We start from the raw sequence: 20,000 nt of genomic DNA on the forward strand, positions 1-20,000 counted from the left end.
CAAGCACTCTTAAAAAATTAACTCAACATCGAGCATCCATGTCAGCCTCCGCCACGGTTATATCTGAATGAGATCATTTGTCACACGGTCACTGATTGTTTAACCACAACATTGGACCATTCAAAAACTAAGTGATGCTTTTTATTTATTTTTAGTAATTCACGTTACATAACGTTTGATTGCCGTGCATTCAGACATACCATGTGTTCTGACGGGCTTAATTTAACCTTACTATTATTCGACATGTGATTAGATTTTTCGAGGTCCCTCATCATGAGTAAAACTCGAACCAAACAAAGCCATTTAAAATCTGATGCAACAAACCCTGACATTATATAATCAGCAGAGGCCTCCAGGCCTGATATCTTAGGCTCAAGAAGGCAGCCATATCATTTTATCTGGGTGCCATGGTGGGTGGAGTCAAGTGAGAAATAACCACGCAAAGCTCTTGCAGACATGTCGCAGGTAAAAAGTACAGGAGGTACAGTGTGGTATACCGTCATTAAGATTAGGCAGCAGTCGGAATCCCTGTGATTATATAATTGGACTCATTCCTCTCTCGGAGTGATGTAATCATTTCCAAATATGTTCAATTGCTTTCATTTGCGAATTAGATTAAGTGTCTGTGGGAAAAGCAATGATGGAATAGTCGTCAAACCTGCAATATTAATTTTGTACTTTTGCAATTTACATTAGATTATTACTTTATAACATTTATTGTACATATCTTGGTGATATAAAAACATGTTTTCATAAAATCGAACAATTTAAAGGATTTGAATGTCTGAAATAAAATGTCTTCTCAGGAAAGTGACATCACTTTTTCTTGTCACCAGCTCCATGGGAAGACGATGTTTAAACAAAGCGATTTGCTTTTATCATTAATGTATTGAATCATGTGCATCATCAAATACTTCTAAAATAAAGTGTGCCTGGAACAAAGTTTTCATTAATTTATTTAGCGTTAAGTAACTGCACTGGAAACACATTGTCCCCCCTGTAGCATTGTCACGCTCAGACATACCCCCCCCCCCCACACCTCTCCATGCATTATGTAATTCTTGAATGGTCCTCAAATGCATGTGACATTTCTGAATGCAAAAGTTGTTTTCATTTGTAAGAATAAACAGGTGACAAACAAGTGGAGGTGCATTCAAAGTACACTACCCCCATCCATCCATTGGGACCATCCTCTCCACAGAGCATCAGTGCTGCCAAAACAATCTTCCAGGCGATTGGGTACAATCTTGGACAGGCCACCACTCCAACACAGGATACTTGAATGGCTTCATCATCCCAGCAACCTGGTACTCATTTTGCCAACCACAAAAGGAAGTCAGGCTGAGTCAACCCCACCTGGTATTAATTCAACAGCCAAGTGGGATTTGAACTCAGGATGTGAGGATCCCAAGCCCACCACCCCTAACCATTAAGCCAACACCAGGCATATACTGTCTCCATGCCAAATAAATAAATAATATATCCTCCAGTGTGCCACATTGTCGTGGTGCCTTCAGCGCCCAGCAATGCCGCTGTGCAGCACATGGAGATAGAAATGGGAGGGAGCGGTGCGCAATAATTGATTGATTGTCTTCACTCTTGTGCGCAAATTTCAGCTTCCTGGCCCAAAGGATGGCTGAGATATCACCCAGACAAACAAACAAACAAACAAACAAACAAACAAACAGGAAAGAAGACAAACACAAATAAACGGAGTGAAAACTGAATACACCCTTCCGGTGCACGTCATCACCAGGCACCTCGGTGACGACGTCATGCATCGCCTGGAGATGGAATCGGAAGGGGCAATGTACAATCGCGAGAAAGGCAACAAGAAAAGGCTTCTGGGTCGTCTCAACCGGCTGAACTTTGCATCGTCATCTAGTTTTTATTATTATTTTTTCATTTGCAGTCTGTGGCTGCAGGTTTCATCATTGCTGGGAGTGTGGCCATGCCGCTGATGCAGTGCCCCTGTTACCAGTCAGCTGGTGTTCATTTTGCCGACCTCGGAAGGATGACAGGCTCAGTCAACCCCACCAGGTGTTATTTAACAGCACAACAGCGGCTCAAACTCAACCCGAAGATATTAAGCCAGCCACTTTAACCGTTAAGCCAACACCCGGCTTTGGGACAGAGCGAGGAGAGGGAGGGGGGACAGAGTTATTAGGAGGACGACAGAGTGAGGTTAGGGAGGGGGTCCAGAGTTAGTAGGAGGGCGGACAGAATGAGTCGGAGGGGGAACAGAGTGATGAGAGTGAGTGAGGACAGAGTGAGGGAAGAGTGGGGGTGGGGGGAGAATGAGTGAAGGGAGGGATTGGGACAGAGTGAGGGGAAGGGGGAATTAGTGAGGGGAGGGATGGGAGACAGAGTGAGGGAAGGGAGGGGGCAGAGTGAGGGAAGGGAGGAGGCAGAGTGAGCAGCAGGTCAGGGGACAGAGTGAGGGCATGGAGAGAGAGGGGTCGAAGGTCTAGAGGAGAGAGTGGGGTGCAGCGGGAGGAGGGGAGAGACAGGTGGAGGAGAGGAGAGAGAGGATGGGGGAGGGGGGAAGCAGGAGAGAGGGTTAGGGTGGAGAGGAGAGAGAGAGAGGTGATGAGGGAGCATTGAGGTCCTGAAGCGACATTTTACATTTTGTGGAATTTCTCCAGGTTATTGCTCCTGTCTCATTTTCCACAGGATATAGCCCCACTCTTTCCTCATCCATACTTCACTGAAATCTGCCACATTTAAAGTAAATAAAAATAAAATAAACTAAGTGATAAATAAAGGTGCACAAAGCCTCATGTATAACACCCATGTCATACATGTATACCATGAACAGTGTCATTCAAAAAGGACGCCACATCATCAAATGTTTACATTTTCTGAAAAATTGTACTTAAATCATGGCTCCCATCGTGTGCTGCCTTTTTGTCTGCTGGTTGCATCATTGGTTAGAGGCACAGCTATGTCACTGATGCAGTGCCCCAATGACCAGTATACTGGTGCACATTTCAGCGACCTCAGAAGGATGACAGGCTGAGTCAACCCCCTGGTGTTAATTCACTAGAAACAGGGCTTGATCTCAGGACCCGAGGATCCCCAGCCACCACCCTAACCACTAAGCCAACACCAAGCTACTTACATTGTTGAAAAGTATATTAGAATACAGTCCAAAGTCAGGAATTTTTTTTCTCACGTGAACACATTTTCAAAATGTGCACCTTCCTCTTGTACGACCATCTGAGGACGAGCTGCGAAATTCTGTACAACCACCAACAACGTTTCAACAGTTCTGCTGCGCACAGCAATCAGTAATTGCATTTTTCAGTTTGTCAGTGGTGTGTGGATTGTTTCCAAAGCACCGATCCTTCAAATATCCCCATAGAAAGTCTTCGCATGGGTTGAGATCGGTGAGTATGGAGGCCAGCTCCACCCATATCCAAAAGCGACCGGGATACCGATTCGAAATGACCCGGTGTCCAAAACGACTATTCAAGTAATCCAACACCACGTCAACAGTGTGTGGCCCAGCCGGCGACCTTTATGATTTGTCGCTTAACGTTTGCTGCATTTGAATCTTACAAGGAAAAAGTTTAACGTCTTGTCGTACGATTCGGTGTCGATGATGCAGACAAAGACAGAGTCTACGATAAACGATTTATGGATTTGTCAGGGCTACGAGCGAGCGCTTCGTGAAAACGAGCGACATTTTCTTCCATGTGAACCGACTTCTTTCTGCCGACAACTCCTTTCACATTATCCTTCACCTTCAGGTCACCTGTACTTTCAAATCTCTTGATCAGGCTGATAATCGTAGACCTGTAGGGTGTACGTCTGGAGTTGAATTGTTCACAAACATCTCGCTGTGTCTGAACAACACTTTTGGTCTAATAATAACGCTCGACGATAAAAACACTTTGTTGTACACTGTACGACGGACGCCATGACTGTAACTGAAAGAGTAGGATGATGCACGCAACATGCCATGAACTCCCCACTCTGACGATCACAGTGTTGCCATGTCGTCCACTCCACATCACAATGTTTAAAGATTATAACCAAAGAAAGATGGACTGTCCTTTTTGAAAGACCCTGTTCCTGTATCCCGTTTCATTTTCTTCCCATTATTAATACGAGTGCATGCCCGTACGTGCAAAAAATAAAAACTTTCAAACCGCGTGCCAGAAACAACAACTACACAGGCCGTTCCTTCGCTCTTGTGTGGCCATACGTGCGTGGCCATACGTGCGTGGCCGTACGCACAAAAAAAAACAAAAAACTTTCAGACAACTACACGGGCGTTCCTTCGCTCTCATAAACGACGACTGGATTGAGGCATTGTTTATCTATAAATGCGTATAAGAAATCGAGAAATTATTATAAAACAGTAAGTCACCACTATCCGAAAGTCCATACGTTGTAACCCGTAATGGGGAACGCGCTCTAACTTGGCCATAACTTGGGAACCACTTGTCCGATTAATTTCAAACCTTTTCAAAGGCAAACAAACAGAGATTGCTGGAATTATAGATAGATAGAAGATAGATACTGTGGGTACAAAACGCCAAGCAACGTGTCCTGTCATTGGTAACTCAGGCGACCTTTCCCCATCGGCCATGCCTACGCAGCAACGTGTCCTGTCATTGGTAACTAAGGCGACCTTTCCCCATCGGCCACGCCTTCGCAGCAACGTGTCCTGTCATTGGTTTGGTAGATAAATGGCCATAACTTGGGAACCACTTGTCCGATTAATATCAAACCTTGAAAAGGCACATACTCAGGTCCCCAGCAATATACCTGGCAAGTTTCAATTAGATCGGACCAGTGGTTGTCAAGAAACAGCGGTCATACACACACACACACACACACACACACATTGCTGGAGTTATAGATAGATGAGATCCTGACAAGGAACTTCAATGCTTGAGAAGGCCATTTGTCCCATCAAAGCCTGCACTATGGTCGCCAACGTATGGTTGTACATGTCTGTGCTCTATCATTTTAAATGCTGAGCGGCGAGCAAGGAAGCGGTTGTGTGAATGGCCAAATATCCCAACATTTGGGTGTACGGTAGTCGCTACTCTTTCACACCAGCGTTGGCACTTACACAACACATGGACACCTTCTCAGGCAACTCAACATCAACTTCCGGTGACGTCATTGCTATAACTCATTTTGCACAAATGCTTTGTTGTAACGTACAAAGAGGGTTCAAGGCCACAGATTCCTGCAGGTAGTCCATCCAATGTGTGTCCATCGAACCGTCATGTTAAGCCTGGTTCATGTATATGTCTCATGTGTTTATGGCATGCATGTTGGCAATGTGACGGACATCAGAACAGTGTTGCATGTGTGCACTGCCGGAACATGGAATTAAATGATATCAAGCTGGCCTGTCTGCTACACCCATCAAAACACGGAATCTCATGATGGTAGGATTCCAAGTTTAAATTCTGTAAGCCATATCTCATCGATTTGTCCGTTCTCTACTTACATCCTTGTAATTAAAGTAAAATGACACTGTTGTTATCCGACATACATTGTACAGTAGGTGCAAGCTCCTCCATGAACCTTACGCAATGCACAGAACAAAACCCAAATGATGTGCACTGGCCGAACCAAGCAATTTCGCTCTTCCATGAGGAAAGGCTTGTTTGTAAAGAAAAATATTCACAGGAAAATATAACCTTCAGTTTATAAGTTAAATTTGGACAATCACTTGAATTATGAGTGCTGGTAGGATAGCCTAGGGGTGTGTGCACTTGCCCCTGAGATGTCTGGCCTGGGTTATAATCCAGACCCAGCTATAAACTGTCATCCTGGTATTCCGCAGGCAGAGTGACGCATCAATGTGTGTACCGTCCACGTGATGAATGTATAACTGGGCCTCCTGTCTGCCGGCATAGATGGTGGACCTTTAAGATCCCGCAGTATCTTTCTTGAAGAGCAGGCGAACTATCGCCGACACCCTGGCCCAATTCCAAATTCCTACTCTGACTTCCTGCGTCGGAATTGTAACCTGAGCCGAAAAATGACGCCATGCACAGAGCATGGTGGTAATGGCAAGGGTACTTGAATTACAACAGGATGCGGTACTTCACTGGGAAGGGTGGCAAGAGCAATTTCGATGCAACACGGAGAAGGTGTCCATTTGGACTAACGGTTGTATATTTACAGAGAGGCATCTAGAAAGCTTTGCTGGTGGATTCTGGGGTCATTTAATGTGCAGCATACATTATTTCAGGTGACTTGCAACTTTATAAGAATGCATCGAGGTATCAAATGAGAGCCGACAATGCGATCAAGTGCAGCTTGGATCTTAATGAGCAAGTACCCTTAAATTAGCCAAATTCCGAATGGAATTTACAGCATGACTTTCCTCAAAGACAGAATATACAGCCATTTTACAAAATCAGTTATTGCTGTCATTTTCATAGGAAAACTGCCAGGAGGTTCCTCACTTTGAGGGGAAGCATCACACACTTACAGGTGCCATTAACAAGGAAATCATGGAAAGATTGCTATTTTTTGTTAGATGGTGTTCTCATCGGCTATGTCAACTGCACAGCTTTGTTTTTTTTTTCTGGAGAATACGGTCCATTTCCAAATGTCCTGACTTTATGGAAAGTCCAAATGGCAATTGTTTGAAATGGTACCAAGCAGGTGGACCTGAAACGTAAGAAGTCATTGCTTATCGGTATTAAGTTTTACAGACCAATAGCCTGACGGCATCAAGTTTCAAGAAGTATTCCGCTCCTACAACTTTATGAATGAGCTCTTCAGTTGCAGGTGTTTTGTGACACGGACAAATTAAGGTATGATTAAGATTTTTTTTAAGGGTCCAAACAAACACAGATATTGCCATCTTTTCTGGATACGTACGTCTGAGAGCTGACCCATTCAGTCAGCTCCTGAATATGCCATATGCCGAACCATGTCGCCCATGCCAAGTGTATGTGTATCTCTATTCAAGTCTCTAGCTTATTGATAATTAACAAAATATTAAATTTTCAACTATCTCAGTTACCATGGTAATTCATGTCCACACCTGCCAATTACAACTGCTGTTCTTAGTTTGTTCCGTTAGGAATGATCGTTTGGATGAGGCCGAAGGAAAAATAAACCTGACGTTGTTTGCGTGAAGAAAACTTACGAACCGTATGCAATGAATTCAGTTTGTTGCAGACTTGCATTATGTTCGATACGAGGTGCAATCATCTGCAGCAAAATATCTTTTTCAAAAACACAAATACCCTTTGTACACCTGCAGCTTGTCAATGCCACTCACAGTTCGACACGTGTGAACGCACACAAACCGGAGACCACAAAATCACGTGACTGTCAAAGCAGATGGCCGACAGAAAAAAAAAATATATATATATATATATATATATATATATATATATATATATATATATATATATATATATATATATATATATATATATATATACACGTGCCTTTGTACCTGCAAAAAATAAAACCAGTCCTTTTAGAGATAATGATACAAAGAAACAACTGCCAATTTGGTGCGGGGGAATTTAATGAAACCTCATGGCTTAAAAAGGACAGAGCAATTTTTTCCCGACGTTGACCGCCCCTCATACGTGACATGAGAGTAATAAAATGTGTACACGCCTTGCCATTCCCTAAGTGCAGTGTTCCGAGGTCCCCTTAAACTTTGACACAGGCCTTCTTTAGCTATGCTGAGCAAGGCTGCGTTGCTAGGCTGCGGCCTCACTTATGGGGTGCAGTCTGTGCTCCTTCATTGTGTCGCATTGTGAGGTCAGCAATGGCCATCTTTTGTGCGGCTAGGCTGGGCTGATGAGAGTATTTCATCCAGATTCAAATGAACCAGAATATCGATGCTGGGATACTTTTACGGGTTTATAAAGTTGTGTGTTGCTGTAAGCATTCCTGCCCATTTTATCCACATCTCGACAACCCAATGCATGGCTCAGTAATCAGCAGATTAAATCAAAAAGAAGCATTTGGGAACAAGGTTTCAAAGATTGAAACGAAAGAAAACTGCACACTCAATAAAAGGATATTTCTGATAGAAACAATGTTGAATTATTTTTCACGTGAACATGTTGGGTGTTTTGACAAAGAAGAATTGTTTCGATTTTGGTGAAGATCCGGATCTGATAATTTTTTAAGTGATTCTTCACCGTTGAGAGATAGTGCTAAAATCGATATATAACACGATATCACAAAAAGTTGCGGACGGATTCGGCCAAAACTTGGTGGACCCATTGGGTGTTTGACAAGGAAGAATTGATTCGATTTCGGTGAAGGTCCAGATCCGGATCCGACTACTAGAATGTTTTAAGTGATTCGTCACCATTGAGAGATAGGGCTAAAATCGATATATAACACAATATCTCAAAAAGTTGTGGACGGATTCGGACAAAACTTGGATGCCAAGTTGGGTGTTTGACAAGAGCGAATTGATTCGATTTTGGGGAACATCCGGAACTGATAATTTTTTAAGTGATTCTTCACCTTTGAGATCGGTCTAAAATCAATATACAGGGTGAGTCAGATGTAGCGCCCGATTTCTGTCAGTTGATTGTTTGTTTGCCATTTGTATTACAGTGTACAAGAAGGTAGAAATAAATGAATGACATGTTTATCTCACCATTTATTCAAGAAAAAATTATTACGGAACTGTACCAAGCTGTTTTACTTGCAATTTTCAAAGTGCCCTCCTTCGTGATCGATGCACAATTGCAGCCGAGCAGGCACAGAGCGGCACACACGTCTGCAGAGTTCGATATCAATTTCCTTAAACTTTGCAGTGATTTGAGCCTTCAATTCCTGAATGGTACGAGGCTTTTCACGATAAACAAGGTCTTTCATGAGCCCCCAAATAAAGAAATGTGGAGGTGTAAGGTCTGGGGAGCGCGGCGGCCGATCCACTTTCTGGGATAAAATTAATAATGTGCAAGACAATTATTAACAACATGACTTCCCAGAAAGAATCTGACAGCCGAAAAAACAGAAATCGGGTGCTACTTTTGACTCACCCTGTATAACACAATATCTCAAAAAGTTGTAGACGGATTCGGATGAAACTTAGTGCACAAGTTGGGTATGTGACCATGACAAATTGATTCGATTTTGGTGAAGATCCAAATCCGGATCTGGATACGAGACTTATTTAATTTTTAAAGTGATTTTTCATCAATGATAGGTCCAAAAACGATATAGTACTGTGTCGCATCATATTTCAAAAATCTATGGGGCCCCGATATGTTCTTGTGGATCAGGCATTACGCAGCGGAGGTACGCGCTCCACCAAGTGCCTTTCTAGTTTCTTATTTGTGGAATGAGATGTGGATTTTGTGGATTGACAATTGAGAGATGCGGCCAATAACGGTATAGTGCATATCATGATAGTTTAAAAAGTTGTGGACAAGTTATGACAAATCTTGATTGGATGAGTTGGGTAGGTGATAAGAACAAGCGAATTCGGTTTTGCTTCAGGTCCAGATGCAGATCCAGCCTATCAGTGGGATACAAAACGTAAACCGTTTTGCCTGGCAGAGTTACAGGATGTGCTCTACCGAATCCCATTCTAGTTGTCTCTGTGGACAGGCTGTTAGAGGATTTTACAGAAAGTGTTGAAACTTTTCCATTTGGTGTGATCTCTCAGTTTAAGAACCGGTTTGTTCTTGCACTGCTTCCAGCACTAGAGAGGAAGCAAAAGATAACCAAAAGGTGGAATTTCTTCATAACTTGCCATGATAAGGGCCCAGTTGATGGAATCGGTGTATCTCTGAAGTGCCATGTGTGAGCGACAGTCAGCAAAAGGAAACATCGTGTGGACAATGCTGAGACGTTGGTAGCTGCTGCTCAGAACATTCCCATTGTACAAGTATTTCAGATGATATCTGCCGATATTGAGGACAGGAATGGCAACTTCGGACTGGTAGATTTTCTCTCAAGCACCTCCTGTTCAAGGGATCAGCAGAATCCACCATGTGAAGGTGACCAAGCCACTTTGCCAATGACCACCAAGTGAAAGAATAAGGTTAAAGCAAAGTCAGTACATGCCTGATGTTGGCTTAATGGTTCGGGTGGTGGGCTTGGGATCCTAGGATCCTGAGCTCGAATCCCATTCGGCTGTTGAAGTAATACCAGGTGGGGTTGACTCTGCCTGTCATCCTTCCAAGGTCGGCAAAATGAGTGCCAGCATGCTGGTATCCTGTGTCGGAGTGGCGACCCATCCAGGATTGTGCCCAATCACCAAGGAGACTGCTTAGGCAGCACCAACGCTCTGGAAGCGTGAACAATGTGGCACAAGAAGTGCAGAGTAAACAAATCCGATCATGTTACTGATCAGAAATAATTCATCTTCATCTTTATCTTCCCGAAAATCAAATGTAGCTCTTGGAGAAAGGATGAATTATAAATCAAGAATGAGCATCCGGGTTGACATTCCAGTGATGGAAACAGTGCAATGCAATGAACAGATTTTTCCTTTAAAAATAATTAGATGGAAACGGAGGCAGAAAACGATAAATGCTGTTCGAATCCTTTGGTAACAAGATAAAGTGCCAACGAAGATCGATACGAGGGCTCATTTAAAATTCTCCAACTATTCAGATGGCCCCCAATGCACAGCATAATGGAATCACTGGCATGCGATACTGGCGAGTCGGCGTGTAATCTTCAACAGCACGATTTCGCATTTACAGTCTTCAAGTTCAAAATATAACTCTGAAAATAAAACATCCGTTAAAATAATGTCTTTTCAAATCACAATGCCCAGTTGGGTGCACTCGAAAACATTGTTTTGTTAAATTTATTCGTTTCTGTGTCAATGTCCCAGAATCCTTTGATGCAGTGAAGCAGCGCACACATACGTCACCCTTCTCTTTGGGCCTGAAAAGGTTTTGGACTTTTCTTTCAAACATCAACATTATGCCAACATGTGCCTTTAAAGCCAGGTTTCCGTGGCCTTGATTTAAAAAAAAACACAGAATAGGTTCACTGCAGGAATACGAGAATCATTCATTCGAGTTCCATGCTGTATGCAGAGTGTCGGTTCTGGTGAAGCTGTTCGGGTTAGAGTCCTGGTCGGGTCACCACTCCGATGCAGGAAGTGAGGTTAGGAATTTGGAATATGTTGAGGGTGCCGATGATAGCTCACCTACTCCTCATGAAGGTCACCATGGGATCTTTAACGTCCAACACCTAACACCGGCAGATGGGACGCCCAGTTTAACGTCCATCTGAGGGACGTCGCACACATTGATAACTCGCCCTGCCTGGAAAGTCACCAGGATGAGAGCTTGCAGCTGTGTCGGGATTCAAACCCAGGCAAGACAGCTCAGAGGTGAGTGTACCTATACAAGGAAAGCGTAGTGCTGTTTTCATTTCTTATGTCAATTTCTTTGCTTCGAGCTGTTTATGAGCACATGATGCTGTAATACCACAAGTATTGGACGGTGAGGAAATATGAAAGGTTATTTGCTCACAACCTGTTTATTGGATTCCTAATGGGTTGACACTGTTACTCACACTTGGTACACTAACATTAATACTCTGACATTAAACTATGTGTACGTTTACTCAGTCCTGGATTGTGCTGTTGATTTTAGCTCTTGATGGCATTCCAAGGTGTCCCATATTGGTTCAGTAGGGTTTGAGTTGGGGCTCTGAGATGATCACCGGATGTTCTGTTTTTTAATCTCCGCCATCTAAGATGGACGGAGGTTACTGTTTTCAACCCTGTCTGTTTGTTTGTTTGTGAACAGTATTACGGAAAAACTCGACGGATTTCGACGAAACTTGGTGGGGGGATAAGGTATGGTCCAAGGATCATGCCATTAGATTTTGGACTTGGTCCAAAGTCCAATATGGCCGCTATGGCGGCCATTTCGAAAAAATATTTGAATTTTTTTTTTTTTGCATTTCTACATGATTGAAGTGATTTCCAACCCCCTCCCCCCCCCAAAAAAAAATTGTTAGAGAAAAAAAAACAAAATTTTGCAACTTTTTTTTCAAAAAAATTTCGATTTTATTTTTTTGACCATTTCTACATGCGCGTTGATCGAGTTTAGTTTATTCAATCGTGGTTCAGAAGAGTCTGATCCGTTTTGGCCATTTTGAAAAAATATTTGATTTTTTTTTTGCATTTATACGTGTTTTAAATGATTTCCAACAAAAAAAACATGCCAAAATTATAATTGTGGCTGATTTTGGAACTTCAGGTGGATATACCCACGTAAAATCAATTTCTGTCTCAATGAATCTAGTTATGACGAATTAATTGAGTATGTAAAAGTTAAAAGTAAAAGGGAAAGTTGCAAACTATAACTGGGTGAGCACTGTTGACGTCAAATTAAATGAATAGGATATCAGGTTCACTTGAGTGACCTTGCAGTATTGGCAGCGGAGGTTTTGCACTCAACCGAGTGCTCCCCCCCCCCCTAGTTTAAATGGTGTTTTACTTGAACATCATTATTTTGTGGATTCCTAACAAGTATTGAAAAGTGCCTTGTTATGCTGGGAGACGTAAAAGCCCTCCAGGCAGTAATGTGACAAAACAGATCATGCAGAGTTGTCCAAGTTGTTGTAATTGGACACCAATATTATAGGAATAGGTTCATCAGTGAAAAGAATATGCCTGCAGAAACGTGTAAATGTGAAAAGTATCGATGAAACTATCTTCTCTGCAGAGATAGTTTGGAGAGATGGAATTACAGTACATCATCACTTTTTACTCTGCCAACTCATCTCTGAACGCACGCGCCTTCCTGATCGTTCCTCCAATAACTCCATCCCTCTGGATCGTTCACTGGATACCTCATCTGGACACTAATATCCTTGTTGCTGCACCTGTTGGATCCTCTGACCACTGCCTCATTACCACCTGCCATCCTTTCCAGCAGTATCATTCTCAGTCGAGCTCTTGCATACTTGGCATAATGGCATCCAACTGGGATGACCTTCACCAATTCTTGCTGACAACCCCTGGCAAGACTCCTGTTTCTCTGCTGATCTTTCCATGTAACGGACCAAATCGCTGAAATCATCATTGTAGGTATGTCTCCTTTCATACCCCACTCATCCAATTGCAGAAAAGCCTCGTCCCACAAGTCGTTCTACCATCATTGTTCTTCATCTGTCTCCTTGAAAAACCACCTTTTCACAGCATGAAAAGCTTCACCTTCAGATCAGTCATTGTGCCCCCCCCCCCATTGTGCCCCAAAGCCGCCCCGATCAAGCAGGCCTCTGATAAGTTCTCCTCTCTCCCCAGCAGCAGTCATGCCTTCCAGTCTTTGCCCAAGCACCTCTTCAATGAGTCATCTTTTCCGACTCTCAACAACCCTGAAGGCTCAGTCTCAAGCACTCGTAAATCCAAATAAACCACCTCATCCGAATCCGTTTACAACTTTTTAAGATATTCTGCTCACAGACAGAGACAGACGGGGGTGAAAACATAACCTCCATCCACATTCTGTGGTGGAGGTAATCAATGGTTGTCCTGCTAAGTAAACTGAGTGACTTTCAGAGGTAATGGTGATATCTAGGTTCAATACATGGGTACCGTTCACCCTTATGACAAATGTACCATTAATATTACGATTGGAAGTTTTCAAAAACCACCATACATTGAGAAGTGTGAATGTCCTTGAATGCTAATTCCTCGTTTAAAACATTTTCCCCAACCCCCATCAAAAAAGTAGCAATTGATGAAACAGATAGAACACACAACTTTCTTCCACTGCACTTTGCTCCGTGCCTTCAACAACCATTCATTTCACCCCTCTCATGATATCTGTCTCTGTACATCCAATCTTGAGAAGACCAGTTTGCAAAGGTTGTCTCTACATGACCATCAATTCCCCTTCATGTCCATTAATGGTGTCAACCCCCTCCATGTTAGTACCCTCCCCCATCTCTCCTACTGCTCGAGTCCTCCAAACCCAAACCCTTCTCTTTGTCCCCCTCTTCAGCATCCCCACAATTCAAGTCCCCTCTTTTATCATCCCCCTCAATCCACCCCTCACCCCACCCTCCTTCCATCTTTCCCCTCACTCTGCCCTCTCCCATTTCACTGCCCCCTCTCAGATTCTCCGAGTCTCATCCCCCATACAGCTCCCCTCCACACCTCACCCCCACTCGTTGCACATCCTGTCCCCCTCCCAGGTCTGCCCCTCCCCCCATCCCACATTGTCCAAGCTTCGCCCTCACCCTGCACTCTCCTAGCTTCAACTTCCCATGTCCTGTCCCCTCTCCTAGCTCCTTTCCACATTCCTGCACCCTGCCAACAGCATCTCCTCCCCTGTCCATAACGGTGTGGGCTTCAAACATCGGATGCCTCTACTACAACATGACAGATCTCCCAATCCAGGCTTCTGCTGATAAACAATCCAGGTCACTGCATCATCTGTTTAACAGAATCCTTACTCCCACAGGACGTCCCTGACTCCTTCGTGTCTCTACATGGCAATTGTCTCCTCTGGTTTTATCGGCCTGGTTCCAGTCCTGGCAGTGGAGTTACACTTTACCCTGTCCTTGCGGTGGAGTTACAGTTGCAGTTGCACTTGGTACAAAACTAACATGATCCAAGTTATACTTCTGGCCAAATCTGGACTAATACCATTTTCACAATTGAATGAACAGTTGTGATTTAATATCCCTGCATATTTCCTTTCCGTTCACCTGTACAGGTGTGGCACGCAAAAGATAATCTAAAGGTTTGTGCTTCCTGATAAGCTGTTTCGGTGTTCCCCAATTGGTTTGATAGCTGTTTCATGAGCTGCAACTGAAATGTATTAAATGGCCACACAATCATTAGCATGCAATGCCACCATCGTATCACAAGCAATGTCACCATGGAACACACCATTTGGCATAATATACCTTCAAATCTCACCTGCATGGAGATGTCTTCACTGCATGTCTGATGTCACTCTCAGGACAGGCATTATTTGTGGTAGTTCAAGTGACATGACAAATCAACCTCCAGATAACACTCCTGGCACTTAGAAGTGGCTGCCACGTCGCAGAAAGGAGTCATATCAGCCACTACATTCAATTGGAATTCCCAGCCTACCTTGGAGAACACATGATAACTCACTTTAGACAGATAAAGATGAATGTTTGTTACTTCATTTTATCATAAATACCCTCTAAGGTCACTGTGGCTAATTCGGCTCATATAAGACAAATGTTTGCAAAAGTTGGCACCGAAACCCACCCGCGAATGAGCTATAAATATGCAAAAGTACAGAGCATTCACATTTAATGATGTGACTAAGTATGTGTGTACCTTAGTATCCACAGGCTTGGGGGTAATAAAGCCCTGATGTCACATTTGCAGTCTGGACATACCGTACAAAATCATTAGCTGCAAGTATGATAGATTCTTAACTGGAGAGTTCATAGAACACAATACCAAACGCGGTATTCAGGTAAATACTGCACTTAAATTTTAATTAAATAATAACTTTAAAGATCGTATAAAAAATCCGGATGTTCAGCATGACTGAAATAAAATGCAGCGTCAATCGGAATCATACATACGGATATATTGATGGACTCTTCTTTATCGTCCCACATGCCACGTCCTCTCATGCAATATATCGGTGTATAGCTTGCTTCTTGGAAGTATTGTGAAGGCGATTTGTGTTCTACAGTGTTCGAGTATATATTTTAATTTAAATAAAGGTTTAAAGAGGTTTAAATGTGTATAAATAAATAAATTATTGGTTATACCGCTGCTTTACCCATTGTCTATTCGATCACCCATTCTAACACGTTACATTAGTTCTTTGTGCCAGTTGTTTGTGTCCTTTATAACGTCCTTAAAAACAGTAAATTTCCTGTTTGGAACGATTTACAATTTTGTTTGATTGCTGGGCAAGCAGACAGAGTAAAACAATTATTTATTTCTTTTCTCTGTGCTCAGTGAGCAGCGCCGCTCACTCCTCTATGCATGTGCAGTCGGGACGAATCCAGAGCCAAATTACGGCAAAACAAGAAACTTGTCTTCCTATTCATGTTCCAATTCGTGTTCAAAATGTAACATTCAATTTGAATAAGTTGTTCCTCGATCATAAACTGATAAGACGGATGGATGGACCTGAACCAATTGCTTAGCCTCCCTTTTCGCTTCAGGTGCATGGGCAAACTGGAACGGCACTCAGTCGATCGCATACCCCCACCAGACTGAATAGTTTACATCTTGTATCCCACTGCTAAGCCGGATCTTAACCAAATTCTCATTGGGTCAGTTCAGGTATGGGAGCATGCACCGGAGCAGCGCGTCGCTGCGTCCACTTTCCGCCGGTACTCCAGGGGCCTCCGTCTGGCCCATCCCCATCTCCTTGAGATCCTTGAAATTCTAATCGGCTTGTTCTTATCACGTCCCCAACTCATCTCCCAAGTTTTGTCATAATCCGTCCACTACGTTTTCAAATATTACGCCATGTATCGTTTTTGGCCCCATCTCTCAATGGTGAAGAATCACTTTAAAAAAATTAAAACATTCTCATATCCGAATCTGGATCTTCATCGAAATCGAATCAATTGATCCTGGTCACACGCCCAACCTGTCTGCCAAATTTCCTCCAAATCTGTCTTTTTGAGATATCCTGCTTACAGAGAGACAAACAAACAGACAGGAGTGAAAACATAACCGAGCTCCATCCACCTTTAAAGTTACGTAAAATGTGCTGAAGCATGTCTCGCTGCCATTCTTGGTCTGAAAGTGAGAAAAACCAGGCCCACCTTTAATCCTCATACTCCAACAAAACAAAGGGGTCAACATTATCAGATGCTAACCCGACAGTGCTCATGCACACATACATTGAACACATTGGCACACATCTACCTGTGTGCCTTCTTCACACACACACACACACCTCCAGAATATTGGGTGGACCTTATATGTGCACCCTATCTATTATGTAATCAGTGTTCTCTTATAGAACAATGATTCATCTTCCTGAGAACTTCATAAAAGCCACTTCTGAGTTTGTGTTGCCATTTTCAAGAATTTTCAAATAAAATTGTCGATAAACCACTGCAAGAACCACATAAATCGTTTGATACGGTTAAAAGTGTCCACCGTATTGTCACTCACCCCTGACAAGAGGAAACGGAACTCTTCATTCGGTCACCTACCGGCTAATTGCTCAATGGTTCAATCCTCTAGCGCCATCTCTCTGATCAGTCATGAACCAGTAGAGCACTCCCTGCTTGTTTCACTGTCATCAACCAAATACTTTTTTTCTGATTACAAAGAAATTTCTCTTCAGTGGGTCTGAGTATCCACAGGATGCGTACATATTAATTAGTGGGACGAAATCGAGATCATGCTTTGTTCAGCAGTTATCACCTTTTCAAATTGAGAGTTGAAGAGCCTTAGATCACGTGTAAAATTCAAAATTATTCTGCTGTTTAACTCCTTGCCATTAATAAATTACATTTTGCAGATGGAAATTACTTCTCATCCTCTCTCCGCCACCAGCATTCCACTTTTTTCTCAATGAATGACTCTCTCGCCAACACTCCAGGGGAAAGGGATGCAGATGCAGCTCATGCACCCAGATGCATCCCAGATGCAGCTGTCTCTGCCTAATGGATCTTGGTAGGTGCCATGACGACGACGTCCAAACCCATCAAACGATAGCCTCATCAAACATGCACCGCCTCTAGTTTGCAAATCCTTTGAGAACTGAAGAAAAGAATGAGGAAAAATTGTTGGCATGGCTACCATCATCAGCTGAGCCGATATCAGCTGAGCTTTGTTGCTGAATGCAGTAAAACCAACAACCAAGTCTTTCAACTATATTTTGTGCTCAAGCATTGCTCTGCTGATGGGTCGAACACCAGCTGAAGTGTGTTTCAGTGTCTGTAAAGGACCAGAAACAAGTACAACACTTCCAAGTACAGAAAGAAAAGATAATTTATTGCCGAGTAGGATTTATTACTACCTCCGCCACCGAAGGTGAAGGAGGTTATGTTTTCACCCCTTTCTGTCTGTTTGTTTGTCTGTTTGTGTACAGGATGTCTCAAAAAGTTGTGGACATTATGTTGTCGTGGATCAGGCATTACGTGGCAGAGGTATGCCCTCTACTGAGTGCCCTTGTGGTTTTAAAATGCTACTGTTAATTCATTCAGTGCTACATGGATAAAGCAAGGCACAGCACTAGCTTATATGATAAGGGTCTCCTCTTTGAAATAAAGAAATAATAAAAAAAAAATTTGTATACCTTGTCGAGGCTCATATGAGAGCTAACGTAGAACGCACAGCAAGGGGGGCATGAGACAAGAGAGGTGGGTGTGGGAAGGACAAAACAGTGGGGAACAGAGACATTAGGAGATCTGTGGAAGGGAGAGGGATGGGGTGGGGAACATGGGGAATACAAGATGGACATTACAGGGACTTTCAGGAAGGAAAACAGGGAATTTGAAGGAGGTGAGTTTGGAGTGGATGAACGGGGGTAGAAAAGATCGAGGATTTGGATGGGGGATGATAAGAGGTGGTGGTGAACAGCTGTTTTGAAAGCCTGGAGGGAAGAATATGATTGAACAGACTGAGGGAGTTTATTCCAAAGGTGGGGAAAAAGGAATGAAAGATTGAAGGTGAGCAGTGATTCGTGATTTTGGTAGTTTTACCAGAAGGGGGTTGTTGGCGGACCTTGAGCGTCCTATGGAAATATGGTGGGGACAAATCACAGACACAGCAGGAGGGGGGGTGGGGCGAGACCGGAGAGGAGACAGTAGAAGACAGAAAGACCACCGATCTGCCTGTGGTGGTAATATTTTGACATGTGGAATAAAGTAATATTTTGACGTTATACGATATATTATGTCCAACTTGTCACTCTAGGGTGCTAACGGGATGGTCTGGATGTACGACTTACACATCTAAGCTGTGCAGCCTGTGTTCCAATCCCTACCCAGTTATAAACTGTCATCCTGGTGTTTCACTCGCAGGCTGATTCATCAATGTGTATGCTGTCCCTCGGATGAACGTTAAACTGGCGTCCCATCCACCAGTATTCATTGGTGGATGTTCAAGATACCACGATGTCCTTAGCGAAGAGTAAGCGAGCTGATGCTGGCACCCTGAACCAAATTACAAATTCCTCCCCAAACTGGCAGAGGGCATCGCATCAGCGGCACAGCCGCGCCCTCAACCAATGATGCTACTCCGCCGCATATGAACGAAGAAGGAATAATCTATAATCATTCTTCGTCTTATAGTGTCCAAGGCTCAAATACGAGCTGTAGTAAGAGATGACAGAGCACCTTGAGGGAATTGCTCAGATTGGAACACCAAACAGGATACCCAAAGCTAAAAATTAGAATATCAAGCATTCTTGAGCAGAATACTTGACAGGAGATTTAAATGTATTTATTGTGAAGAGCACATCTCAGACTACTGGGTTTTTAAGTGGATCTGTTTGAAAGGAATTGAAATGTAAAAAAAAAGGTAAATGGCAACACATTCAGGGAACATTTTCTCGACATAAGCAAAAATGGTTCGAAATGATGCATCCCTGTAAAGAAAATAATTAAATCAGACAGAGTGATATCAATTGGCAGTGATGTGTGTCCCATTAGAATTGTGTACCCACCTGAGTACGAAGACATCCAGAAATGTCACGGACAGCACCACCCTTCCACAAGATGGGTGCAGCGTCTCCAAGTCTTTACGCACAACTCTCGAGTGACTTTTACCAAATTTTCACTTCCTTTCTCTCTTCCAAAGGGTTTTCTCATGTGTTTTCTTGTCATGTTGATAAACTACCTCCATCAGTAAAATAAAAAAATAAAATAAAAAATACTTCTTATCTTCCACAAGATGACATGAAATTTTATGTTGCTTCACATTCCTTCCAGATATGTTAGTCCGTTCTGTTCCATCATCATCATCATCATCATCATCATCATCATCATCATCATCATCATCATCATCATCATTCAAGGTAACACAAAGTCCTTCAGGAGAGTCCAGTGCATTCCAGAAAGAGGAGTTGTTCCGATGTAAA

At 43.0% G+C, this 20,000-nt stretch overlaps 1 long non-coding RNA gene across 3 annotated transcripts in view; it reads right to left on the reverse strand.

The window, feature by feature from the left end:
- The window catches only part of LOC147015206 (uncharacterized), a 22,273-nt gene that overhangs the window by 1,126 nt on the left and 1,147 nt on the right, over window positions 1–20,000 (reverse strand). The window contains exons 1-2 of one of the 3 annotated variants that reach the window (XR_015050241.1): window positions 19,587–20,000; window positions 14,873–15,320 (exon numbers count right to left, since the gene is read on the reverse strand). The exon at window positions 19,587–20,000 is cut by the window's right edge and continues 1,109 nt beyond it. This is a non-coding gene — a long non-coding RNA (uncharacterized LOC147015206). Of the gene's footprint in view, window positions 1–14,872 lie in introns of all 3 variants that reach the window. The other 2 variants (XR_015050240.1, XR_015050239.1) reach the window with 2 other exon arrangements.

Source organism: Eptatretus burgeri, chromosome 12, assembly GCF_056783735.1.
Source record: "Eptatretus burgeri isolate ZD-2024b chromosome 12, Ebu_testis_v1, whole genome shotgun sequence".
Classification (NCBI taxonomy): Eukaryota; Metazoa; Chordata; class Myxini; order Myxiniformes; family Myxinidae; genus Eptatretus; species Eptatretus burgeri.